Source organism: Notamacropus eugenii, chromosome 2 (genome assembly GCF_028372415.1).
Source record: "Notamacropus eugenii isolate mMacEug1 chromosome 2, mMacEug1.pri_v2, whole genome shotgun sequence".
NCBI classification, from domain to species: domain Eukaryota; kingdom Metazoa; phylum Chordata; class Mammalia; order Diprotodontia; family Macropodidae; genus Notamacropus; species Notamacropus eugenii.
This window is the reverse complement of record NC_092873.1, coordinates 470,015,083-470,027,478: the sequence shown is the minus strand read 5'-3', so window position 1 is coordinate 470,027,478 and position 12,396 is coordinate 470,015,083. Positions and strand designations below refer to the sequence as shown.

Here is a 12,396-nt window from a genome sequence, read left to right as displayed (position 1 = left end):
CTGACTGTATACTCTGCAGTCCCAATTACATAGGTAAGAGCCTTCAGATAACTGCACAAATGTTATCACTGGACACAATCTATTCTGATTTACCCTTCTTAATCCAGGGAACTAGACAAAACCCTTCAACAAAGGGGATCAAGCAACCTGGACCTCTCCCTTCCCTTATACTTTTAGTGCCCTATCATTTTCCTCTTTTAGGCAAGTCTTTAAATTTGGTTAGTTGAATTAGATGACCCTTGAAGTCACTTGCAACTTTTAGATCTTGTGACTATACATTATGGTCTTTCTTCAGGCCATAACTATTATTTTACTCTTCTTTGAGAATCTTACTCATTCTCTTTGGTGCCCAGTAGAATGGCTTACACATAGCAAGCATTCAATAAATATTTTGTTGAATTGATTAAAGTCCTACTGTAATACATCATCATATTAACAGATGAAACTGATTCCTCAAAGCTTAAGCCAGTGAATTATAAGCTCTGATGGGTTCTAAGAATATGAGAAGGTCTTAAGTATGGTATGATTCCTGAAATGGACTAATTTAATAATAATGCCTCTATTTCTATAAAAAAAATCTTATTTTAGATCTTTATGATGATTGCATCTAAAGTATTTACAATTCCTCTCTATTCTAGAGGGGAATTTTGTTCTATCTCTATCTACTCTGGTCTTTGAGCCATGAGTATAATGTACAATGTTGGACTTTAGTTGAAGGAAGCCAGAGATCCCAGGAGGTAGAGAAGGGAGAGCTTTCCAATCATGGGGAACAACCAGGAGATGGAGTATCATATTGGAAGAACAACAGTCAAGTCAATTTCACTGAATTCCAAAGTAGTTGGTAGGGCATGGAGTTGTAAGAATACTGGAAAAGTAGGAGGGGATCAGGATATAAAAAACCCTAAAAGTGAAACAAAGGATTTCATATTTGATCCTAGACATCCCAGGGAGCCATTGAAGTTTACTAAATGGTGGTGGTGGGTGGTGGTGGTGATGATGATGATGATGATGATGATGATGATGATGATGATGATGATGACAGACCTGCATTTCGGGAAGATGAATTTGACAGCTGAGTGAGGGATGGACCGAAATGGGGAAAAAGAAGGCAAGGATATCAACCAGAAGGCTATGGAAATAGTTCAGGTGTGAGTCGATAAGGGCCATTACCAGAGTGGTTGCAATGTCAGAGTAGAGAAGGGGACATATATAACAAGTATTACAAAGGTAGAAATAATAGAACTTAGCAACTGAATGGATATAGAAGGGGGTGAGAGAGCTTTATGAGTGAAGGATGACATGTAGGTTGTAAGCTAGGATGGACGACTAGGAACAAGAATGAGTAGATTGTGAACATGGATGACTAGGAAGATAGTGATACCCTCATCAGTAATAGCAAAGTTAGGAAGAGCGGACATTTTAGGGGGAAAGATAATGAGTTTAGTATGACATTTAAGATGTCTAAAATTGTAGTGGGTCTAGCCAGCATGGTTATGTGATTTTCTCCAGCTTAGTTCATTAGCACATGAGAAAGAATGAAGGCAGCAGATCATGGGAATAATCAAACTGGGTTTTGGAAGGACAAGATCTTTCATAGGATAAAGGAACAAGGGACTGGAGAAAAGAGGAAAATACAGTGTAGAGTTAAATTGGTTCACCAAGGGATCAAGATAGGGAATGGGAAATAGTATGGCCAAGTAGAGGTATGCTAACTTGAGAAAGAACTGATGGGTGGAGGAATTAGATGTAGTTATGAGGTTGAAGACAGAGTTTGGAGTTGCAAGTCAGAAGGAGAGGTAGAATGACAACAGATTACAATCAGATAAAAAATTTCAGAGTTCATGAACATGGATATATAATACTTATGGATGACAGCTAAATCAAAGGTATGACTCACTTTGTGTGTAGATCTCAAGGGGCAGAGAAGTAAGATCATAAAATCAGATATATAGCAGGGAGGAACTTCAGGGGTCATTTAATCTAATGTCTCTTATTTTACAGATAAAGACTCATCTGTGGCCACACAGGTAATAACAGGCAAGTAGGATTTGAACTCAGCTTCTCCGACTCTAAATTCAGTGTTTTTTGCATGTTACTCCTTTGATTTCTTAAGGAAAAATATCACATTCCCCTGAAGTCTTTCCTTTTACAGGTTAAATATCTTCAGTTGCTTCAATATTTCAGTGTATAGTATGATCTTTTGATCACTAAAGACCCTGTCATTTTTCTCTAGATGCAATTCAGCTTGTTTGTGTCAATTCCTGCAAGGTGCCACATAAAACTGCATATAATAGTTCAAATTTGGTCTCACCAAGATAGAATATATTTCTCTCTGAGGAACCTTGGGTCCAGCCAGGATTGTCTGAGAGCTCTTCTCTTAGGTTTGGGTGTTTCAGTTCTCCATGTTATAGTACATCTTTACAGACCTTATACTAAAGAGGTGCCAGATCCACTATCAGAACTATAACTAGAAATTTCTGCATTGGGGGAAAATACAGCTTATCAGGAAGGGTGTAAAACATGACCACTTCTATGACTGGCTAAGACAGATTGGATACAGGAGTCATGGGAGTTGTTTTTATTAATTCTATACAAAGGATGAAACACTGCACAGTGTTGAAATATTCCTTGTGGGAAATTGATTTCATTATGATAAGGTCACATGACCAGGATTCAGTAGAATATCACCTATTCAGAAAGGAAGTGGGGTTGTTCAGTAGTTGGGGGCTCAAGGGCCATTTCTATTAGGGAGTATATGAATTCATCATACCCATTAGACTTATAAGACACTGACCACTTTAAGAGAGGTAAAGCTAGAGGACAGAAACATTGAAAGCTTAATATTTACCCAATACATCTGTTTAGGTAGAATGGAGTTCCACCATTGCCACAGTAAATAGCTAGATGTGGGAAACATTCAGCTTCTGATCCTTCTGTTTAAAAAACAATGGCTACCAATGACACCAGTGTCAAAATAAAACTAGAGAAGGGTTTCAGAGGATATGGTGGAAAAGGAAATCAAATACAGGAGACATTGGAGTGGGCTAGAGTTGAGCTGGATAGGGATGAGAGTATAAGAAAAAATAATAGAGGAAAGGAATTTTCACTTCACACAGTCATACAGCCTGTCTGAATTTTAAGTGAGGAGTAGGGGGGCTGGAGCTAGTTCAAACTAGCTCACAGAGTCAATTGTTAAATTTTCAGTGTCAGCATTTACATGTTAGAAGTCAGCCTATGCTATAGGTCAGAGATTTATTTATTGTTTTGTTGACTATCTAGACTTAAGAAAGTGAAGGAGAAAATGTTAATGATGCAGAATAAATGTAAAAGGATATTAAGCACCCCTCTTTAAAGAGCTGATTGTTAAACATTTTAAAATGTTTCGTTAAATAGCATACCCTTACACAAGGGTCAGAGATATAGAATGTAGGAAATGGATAGCCATCATGAATGGGGCAAATTAAGTATAAGGGACCCAAATCAACTTCAAGTGTCTAATTAGAATGATGTGCAAGGGCCTTTATAGGTATTGACTATGAGGTGGATCTCACTGAGTTTTTCATGCTGTGGGGCACATGGGGGTAGTTGCTGGATCTTCCTCTTGATATCCCATTGATCCCCTGTGTAGGCAACTAGGGCAGAGCCCTCATCCTCCATATCATGAGATATGGCCCCCTTGCTGAACCTTATCCTTTCCCAACATGCACTCATACAAGAGTAGAGCCTTGGTGTTATGTTCTAGCTCTATCGGATCTTTCTTTTGCCCACCAAGAAAATTAAAGTCCCAGATGCTAATTCTACCTTCATGGAGGATGATCCAACATTGATTTTCCTTTCTACTTTTCAAAAATTAAGCTTGTGCTATGCTCTCCCCAACAAATCTCCCCCACCCCCCGCCAATGGATTATACCCTAATAGTCTAAGAGCATAGTGTAAAAAAAAAATGCTACTTAAATTTTTGGAGGAATCTGTTTTCAAGCAAGTGGTCAAGCAATTGATCAAACTCTTGCTAAGTATCAGGCACTGTACTATATTAGGCATTGACTATACAAACAAAATTAAAACAGTCTTTGCTTTGTATTGATTTGCATTGGTATCTGCTACTCTGCCTGGTTTCAACTCCTTGGATCAATAAATCAACAGGCTAGGTTTGTGGTTGTTCATCTGTAGTTCTCAAAGATGATCAATGACATCAAGAGGGTGATGTCTTGACTTGTAAGTGAATTCGATTTAAGTGAGACAGGACTGTGCAAAGTCATCAGTCTCACTCTTTCCTCCATCGGCAATAGCTCAGGATGCAGTGGGAGATCTTGGCCTTTTTAAGCTAAGGGCTTTCCCAGGTCTCACTTTGTCAGAGGTAACATCCATTCAGTGATTAAAGCTAAGTAAGAAATTCATTAGGTTCCACCCTAATCTCTTCCCACCCCTTTCTTGACTCCTTTTGTGTATTGTCTCTCCAGATCCCCTGTTAGATAGTCAGCTCCTTGAGTGCAGGGACTGTCTTTCTTTTTATTAATTATATCCCCAGCATTTAGCACACAGTAGGTGCTTAATAATACTTCTCAATGATTGATTGCTGTCAGGTGACTTCCTTTCTTTGAAGAAAGTTGTCTATATAAGTAGGCAGGCTTGTACATGACACATAAAAAGAAGACCAAAGGTAACCTTGGATGGAAAGTCTGCGTCTTTCAATCTCATTTGTCTCTTATTAGAATTCTCTCCATTTCTTTAACAGATATTTTTTGAGCTACAATGCAGTTTAGCTCTGTGTCAGGAATAATGGAAAATAAAAAGTAGAAAAAAAACTCCACACTGTATGATCCTTCTCCACATGGAGCTTATGTTCAAATTCTGAATAAAATTTTAAAAAGTAATGATAAAAATAATGGTATAAAAATAAAATACATCATAAAAAAATTAGATATTTTTCAGCTTGCATAGGTATTCCATATTTTACACATCGAAAAACACTAGATCATCCTTACTTTAGGAGAACTGTGGAGTTGTGTGGCCCCAGGGAGCAATAGAACTTCCGTCAAATCACAGCCTAAGCCCATTAAACATTCAGAGTTCTAAATGCTTTATCCTCTTTTCATTCCATTTGGTATTCCAGTTGGCACTCTGGGTTCAGGAATGATTAACTTGTCTCAGATTTCCCCTGAGTTATCTCATAACTTAATGTTTTACTAAAGTCATCAATGGAGATCATTTCAGACACTACACATTCTGTATCAATGGCAAATGATGGCCTATCAATTTCATTCCCTTTGGATTTCACTTCTCTATTAGAATGACTGGTTAGATTAGAATATAGTTAAAGGAGAAAAAAAGGCACTCATTCCCTAAACTGGTTCTATGAATTGGATATGATTAAGGTAAAGCCTAGGGTGTGATGATTGTGGCTCCAACTTCCAGTTGTGATAATCAGAATTTCAAAATAGTCTTCACAAAAATAAAAATCATTATAAATATTTAGTATAAAAAATAAGCACTATATATGGATATTGGGAATTAGTGGGAAATAAGGTTGCATGGGTGAAAGGGGCAGATTATAAGGGGCATTGGATCTAGTAGAGGAATTTAGACTCTGCAACAAACATCAGCATTATTAGCTCACACATGTTAGGTAATGAGCCATAATAGGTTCCTAACCAAGGAAGTAATGCTTTAAGAGCAGTGTTTTAGAAAAATGAATTCAGCAGCTTTGTGAAATGGAATAGAGGGAGGAGAGAACAGAGCCAGGAAGATCTATTAGGAGATTCTTTTATCACTGAAGAATGGAAGAGATGAGAGTGTGAGCTAATAAAGGAATAGAAAAGGAAGGGAGCATATCCTAAAGATACTTTGAAAGAAATATACATGGGACTTTAATTTGGGATAGGAAGGAAATAAGGCAAAGATGACTTAAAGGTTTTAATCCTGGGGGACTGTAGGCACATTGGTGTCAGTGACAGTGAGAGAAATGATTATTTCTCTATTTTATTTAATAGCTTATTATTGAATCAGGACCAAGGATTTTCCCCTTTTCTACTTTCTCATCCAGAAATCAACCATGGAGGAAATCTCTCTCAGGATGCCAGGATGAATAAGATCTAATCAAAGACAGTAAAAGAAATTCTAATTTTAGGGAAATGGATGGATTACTGCTCATTGTGTTTACTCAGGTCAGGAAAATGTGGATTCTCATTTTTTTCAGATAGGTGTTAACGGAAATTGATAAATCTCTTTGACCAAGATTTGAGTGCTCAATTTCATACCTCAATACCCCCATTGTAATATAGCCCCCTTTTCATCGTAATATTCATTCTCTCATTAATTGTTAACCAATCAGAGTTGATCACCACCCTCAGGAACACCTTCTCTTCCAAGAGCATATACACTGTGAGCCCACTGTCACAAGGGGTCCTTGGCATCTGAAAGTGCCACTGAACTCTTTTATTAATAAAATGATTAAGTTCCCCAGAAACTATGTCTCTCGAACTTTTAAAATGTCATAACAGAAATGGGAAAGTTGGAAAGGGGGTATGTTTGGGGGGATCACGATAATTTCAGCTTTAGATCTATTGTCTTAGAGGTAATTATGAGACAAATACATGGAAGTTTTTGGCAGGCATTTGGAAATAAGACTGGTCCAGGATCAGAATTAAAAAGAAAGATTTGTTTTCCAAATTAATTAATTTTCTCTTTACCATGCTAAATAATCTTAGTGCTTTTAGTATTTTCTTATAGGTCCTATTATCTAAACTTTTGATTGTCATTCTACAAAAAAGAAAATTTTATCATTCCATAATTATAGCCATTGTTCAATTTGCATTATTAAGTGCTTATTACGTTCAAAAGACTGTGGTGGGGATTGACCCTAAAGAAGATACAAGAAAATATTCCTCCTTCCCCTCTTCCCCCCTCCTCCCACTTTGTACATGTGGATCACTGAGGATACTGTTAGATTTAGTTGATGTGTTGGTTAGTTTTCCTGAATTGTTTCCCTCTTCCCTTTTTTATTCTTCTGTTAGGAGGGATGATTTTTTGGAAAGGAAAGAAGGACCAATATATTTGAAAATGAAAGTGATATAAAAACCAAAATCTATCAAAATTTTAAAAAAATTAAGTGTTGTCCCAACTTTAGGATAGCTAGAATGTAGGTGAACTAGAGATGACCTGAGTTCAGATTTGAACTCATATACTTACTTAGTGTATGATTCTGGACAAGACTCTCAACTTGTTTGCCTCAGTTATTTCATTTGTGAAATGGAGATAATAATAGTACCTACTTCTCGGCATTTTTCTGAGGATAACAATGAAACAATATTTTTAAAGCTCTTTGTAAACCTTAAAATGCCATATACATTTTAACTATTATTATTATTAGACCTGATCCTTGGGGTTCTTTCCTTTCTTGCTAATTCACCTCACTTCAGCTCTCTGGTTCGAGGCTGGTCTATTTCTTTGATATCAATTTTAAGCCCCTGGAAGAATAAGTTTCCATTCTGCCAGCATTCTAAGTATGCCCTCTTGGCTTCAGGATTAAAACTATTCTTAAAACCACTTTCTGAAGCCCCTATCAATCTGGATGGCCTAGACTCTACCCATGGCATACTTTAACTGTTTTCTCCCTTAGATACATCAAGTCATTCACAATCCCCTTTAACTGTGCCTCCAATTCTCTAACATTTTGTAGGCCCGAAAACTTTAGGGGCAGCTAGGTGGCATTGTGGATGGAGCACTGGCCCAAAGTCAGGAAAAACTGAGTTCAAATCCAGTCTTGCTGGCTGTGTGACTCTGGACAGATCATTTAGCCCCGTTTTCCTTGGTTCCTCTGTAAAATGAGCTGGAGAAGGAAATGGCAAACCAGAATGGTATCTTTGCCAAGAAAACTCCAAAGGGGTTCATGAAACGTTGAACGTAATTAAAATGACTCAACAATGACAAAAGAGCCATAAAGTCAATTTCTGCACCCGGGCAAATCTCAATGACTGGTAAGGGGCAAGTGAGATACAAGATATACTACAGACACTTTCTAGCTGTGACAAGTCACTTAGCCTTTGTCTGCCTCAGTTTCTTTAACTGAAAATGGGCATAATAATTTCATCTAGCCTCCAAAGTTGTGAGAATCAAATGAGATCATAATTATAAAACACTTCTCCCAGTGCTTGGCACATAGTAGGCACTATATACATCCTGGTTACTGCTTCTGTTTTGAAGGGACATCATCCTGTCAGGGTGAGATAGAAACCTAGGGACATCATTAAAATGATGGGACTGGGCAGGCTGCTGCAGCTTAGTAGTAGATGGAGATGTTGGCAGAAAGAGGAGCAGGGGGGTGTAGGGTTGGGGGTATGTGTGCATCTCTCTACCCAAGCCTGCCATCTATTAACTTCTATTTAAACTAATTATTATTACTGACTAGCTTCTATGTTGCTAAATGGCTTTAACTATGGTTAGTATGCTTTAAATTTCAGCTGGGTATCTTTAACTATTCTTTTCTATCTCTTTATGAATCCCCAGGACCTATAACTCTGTCTCTCTTTCTCTCTGTCTCTGTCTCTGTCTCTGTCTGTCTCTCTGACACACACATACACACACACACACACACACACACATGCACACACACACACACACACACCCCTCCCAATTACCTTCAGTTCTGCTATCTCTAGCCAGGCTGGACTTACTCCCCCTTCATTCCCTCAGTGATAATAATGGGAGGAGAGAAGTTTTTTTTTCTTCTTCCACAGATACACAGCTATTCTAACACTACTAGACAAAAAGGTGAGAAGCCAACTCTTCAGGCTCCACCTTCTAACCAATTTAGTATTTACTTTATAATATATTTTAAAAATTGTATTTTCCTGGTTTTATTTATGAGCATGTCCTACAAATGCAGAATTGAAATCTCATTAAGACCAAGATCTATTAGCTCTCTTGTTTCCCTTTACATCAGTAAGACCCAGCAGACTGATAGAAAGGTAGTAGACCGGTCTGACCTGATATGTACTTTGCCAAGTCATGTTGATTATTCTCCAAGATTCCATGATCTAGTAGCTTATGTAATTGGATTGATGGATGATTGTAGTCTTTGCAGGTACAGAAGTTAAGGTGACCAGGCTATAAATTTTAGGTGTTATCTATTTTTCTCTTTAAAGATAGGATCCATGTCCATTTCTGAGGAGTCCACCCTGTGCTTAAAAGATCTTCTCTGTGAAAATTTTAGCTCGGGCTTTAAATATCCTCAAATGCCTGATAATCAGGGCTTGCTGATCTGAAAACAATCACTTCATTCTATCTTTGACTCATTTGTTCCTTTTTCTGGCTCCCTTTGCCACTCTCCTGCACAGGTGGTGCTGGCTCTCTTTATCTGACCATGGATGAACTTTCTGTACAGGCTGTACAGAAATGCTGCTGGGGGAAAAGGGTCTCACCTGGTATCTCTCACCTAGCACTTCCTTCTGTCCTTGAAATTCAGGTTACAAACTGCACAGGAAACAGAAGACACTTGGGGAATTCACACAGCATTAGGGCATCCTGTGTTGTTTTTATTCCATCTATCTGGTCCCCTTTTAATCAACTTGGGCTCCCTTTAATGAACTGATAACAAGAAGCCTCTTTCTGCCTCTTTCAGTTCTGAGGTCTATTTAAAAAAATAAAAAGGGTCACTAGGTGGCGCAATAGATAAAGCACCCACCCCAGGAATCAGAAGACCTGAGTCCAATACAGCCACACTCAGTAGTTGTGACCCTGGGCAAGTCACTTAATCCTGATTGCCTCCACCAAAAACAAACAAACCCAAACCCATAATACTTTCATTGTGGTATTACATTGTTGTTTCCTTGTTCTGTTTGAATCTAGACATTTTCTGTCATTTTCTGTCTTCAACTTCCTCCTCTGGAAGTGTGGTATAGTAGAAAGAGAGATAGATTTAAAGTTATTAGATTTTGATTCTAGCTCTGCCATTTAATGCCCATGTATAAGTGACTTAATGACCTTGTATAAGTCACTTAATTTCTCTGTACCCCAGTTTCCTCATCTGTAAAATGAGACAATTGGACTTAATGGCATCTAAAGTCTCTTTCCATACTGTATCTATGAGACATATCCAGAAAAAACCTGAAGTTTATTGATAGTCATTCAAAGATGCAAATCGGGAGTCTGTTAAAGTCACCTCACCTTGGAAATTGTTAAATGCTGCATACCAAAGCTTGATTTGTCATTTTGTGGATTGTCTAGACTTAAAGGGATAAAGAAAATGGTAACAATGCAGATTTAACTTAAAAGTTTGTTGTTGATACACTTATATTGTCAGAGCTGGTGGCTAAACATTTACCACGGCACACCTGAATTTTACCACCCAACAACTTTAGCTTTAATGTTTTAGTAAGAAAATCTCTAGGCAAAGCAGAAATAAAAAAAATCCACTGATCACCATGTAAAAGAAATCCCAGGAGTAAAACTTACAGGAATGTCATAGTCAAGTTTCAAAGCTCCCAGGTTAAGGAGAAAATATTGGAAACAATAAGAAAAATATTTACATATTGTGGAGTTACAATAAGGATTATACAAGATCTAGCAGCTACCATGTTGAAGGACTGTAGTATAGGTCTTGGAATACTATATCTCATAGAGTAAAAAAGTTGGGTTATGACCAAGGGTAACTTGCCCAGCAAAGTTAAGTATAATTCTGAATGGGAAAAAAGGTCATTTAACAAACTGGAAGACTTTCAGATATTTGTGACAAAAATCTCAGAACTTAAGAGAAAATTTGACATATAACATCCAGGAGAAATATAAAGTAAAATTAAGGACCAATTATAAGGGACTCAATAAAGTCAAATCATTTGCTTCTTATATATAAAAATATTATTAGTTCTACTATGACTGTCATTTTTATTTGAATCATTTGAAAGAGAGGCTTGGGCTGAGCTGAGTGTGATGGAGTGATTCTAAAAAAACCAGAGGGAGAGATAAAAAGGAGCAATTTCCTCACACAAATGAGGCAAAAAAGGAAAAAAAAATGATACAGAAGTAGTGGGGAGGGGGGGTAGTGCTGAAACCTTACTGTCACTGGGAATGGGTTAAGGAAGGAACAACATATATATCTAGAGGGGTATAAAAGTCTTTTATATTCAGAAGGAAATAAGAGGGCAAAGGATAGGATTCGGAGGAGAGGTGTAGGGTGAGGATAGCGAGGAAAAATAGGAAGAAGAAAAATATACAAGATATAACTATGGCTTAGAAGGTGAATGGGATGAATTTACCCATAAAATAGAAGCTGATAGATTAAAAATCAACAATATGTTGGTTTCAGAAAATGCTATATAAACAAGAGGCACACATAAAAATAAAATAAAAGTAAGAAGGAGAATTTATTGCATAAAAAGCAGGGGTAAAAATCATGATTTCAGACAAAGTTAAAGCTAAATTAGCTTTAATCAAAAGATATAAATAGGGAAACTACATTTTGTCAGCCATATTACTCAATACTAGACCATTTAAAATAACTAGATAGTATAAAATACCTGAAAGTATATCTGCCAAAATAGACAAGAGGAATAAACATTAAACATATTTATGTAACTAAATTAGATCTGAATAATTGAAATAATATTTATTGTTCATGGATGTGTAAAGGCAGCATAATAAAAAATGACATTTTTACCTAACTAATCTATTTATGTGATGCCACCCCAATTAAATTACTAAAAAATTATCCGAGCTACAAAAAGTAATATCAAAATTCATTTAGAATAGCAAAAGGTCAGCAGCTTCAAAGAAACCAAGGGAAAAAAAATGTAAAGGAAAAAGATACAGTAGAACGAGACCTTAAACCATATTATAAGGTGAGAGCATTGTTCAAGTAAAATATGGATAATTCTGATTATTTTAAATTAAAATTTACTTGTAGAAATAAAATCTATGCAGCAAGAACAGAAGGAATTCAGAAAACTGGGGGGAAACTTTCTTTTTTTAAATTTTTATTTATTTATTTTTAGTTTTCAACATTCATTTGCACAAGATTTTGAGTTCCACATTTTCTCCCCATCTCTCCCCTCCCCCCACCCCAAGACACCATGCATAGAAAGCTTCACAAATTTGCGTGTCATCCTTGTGCAGGGACCACGCTAATCTTCTCTGTGTCCTTCCAATTTTAGTATTTGTGCTGCTGAAGCAAGCACAAAAAAAACTTTCACAGACAATCTCTCAGGTAGAATGGAATTGGATGGAAATATTGCTGCGGTATAGAAAATGATGAGCTGGTTGATTTAGAAAAACATGGAAAGACTTGGACTTATGAAGGAAGATGCTATCCACCTTCAGAGAAACAGATGACAAGTGAAAATAAGCACAGTATTATTTTACATGTATATGTATGAGTGCATATGCGTACGTAGGTATATGTTT

General features: G+C 37.0%; 1 non-coding gene across 1 annotated transcript; it reads right to left on the bottom strand.

Annotated features, from left to right (window-relative positions):
- Window positions 1-12,063: 12,063 nt before the first annotated feature.
- On the bottom strand, window positions 12,064-12,170 carry LOC140530525 (U6 spliceosomal RNA). The gene has a single exon (XR_011975963.1). It is a non-coding gene; the product is annotated as a U6 spliceosomal RNA (small nuclear RNA).
- Window positions 12,171-12,396: the final 226 nt, after the last annotated feature.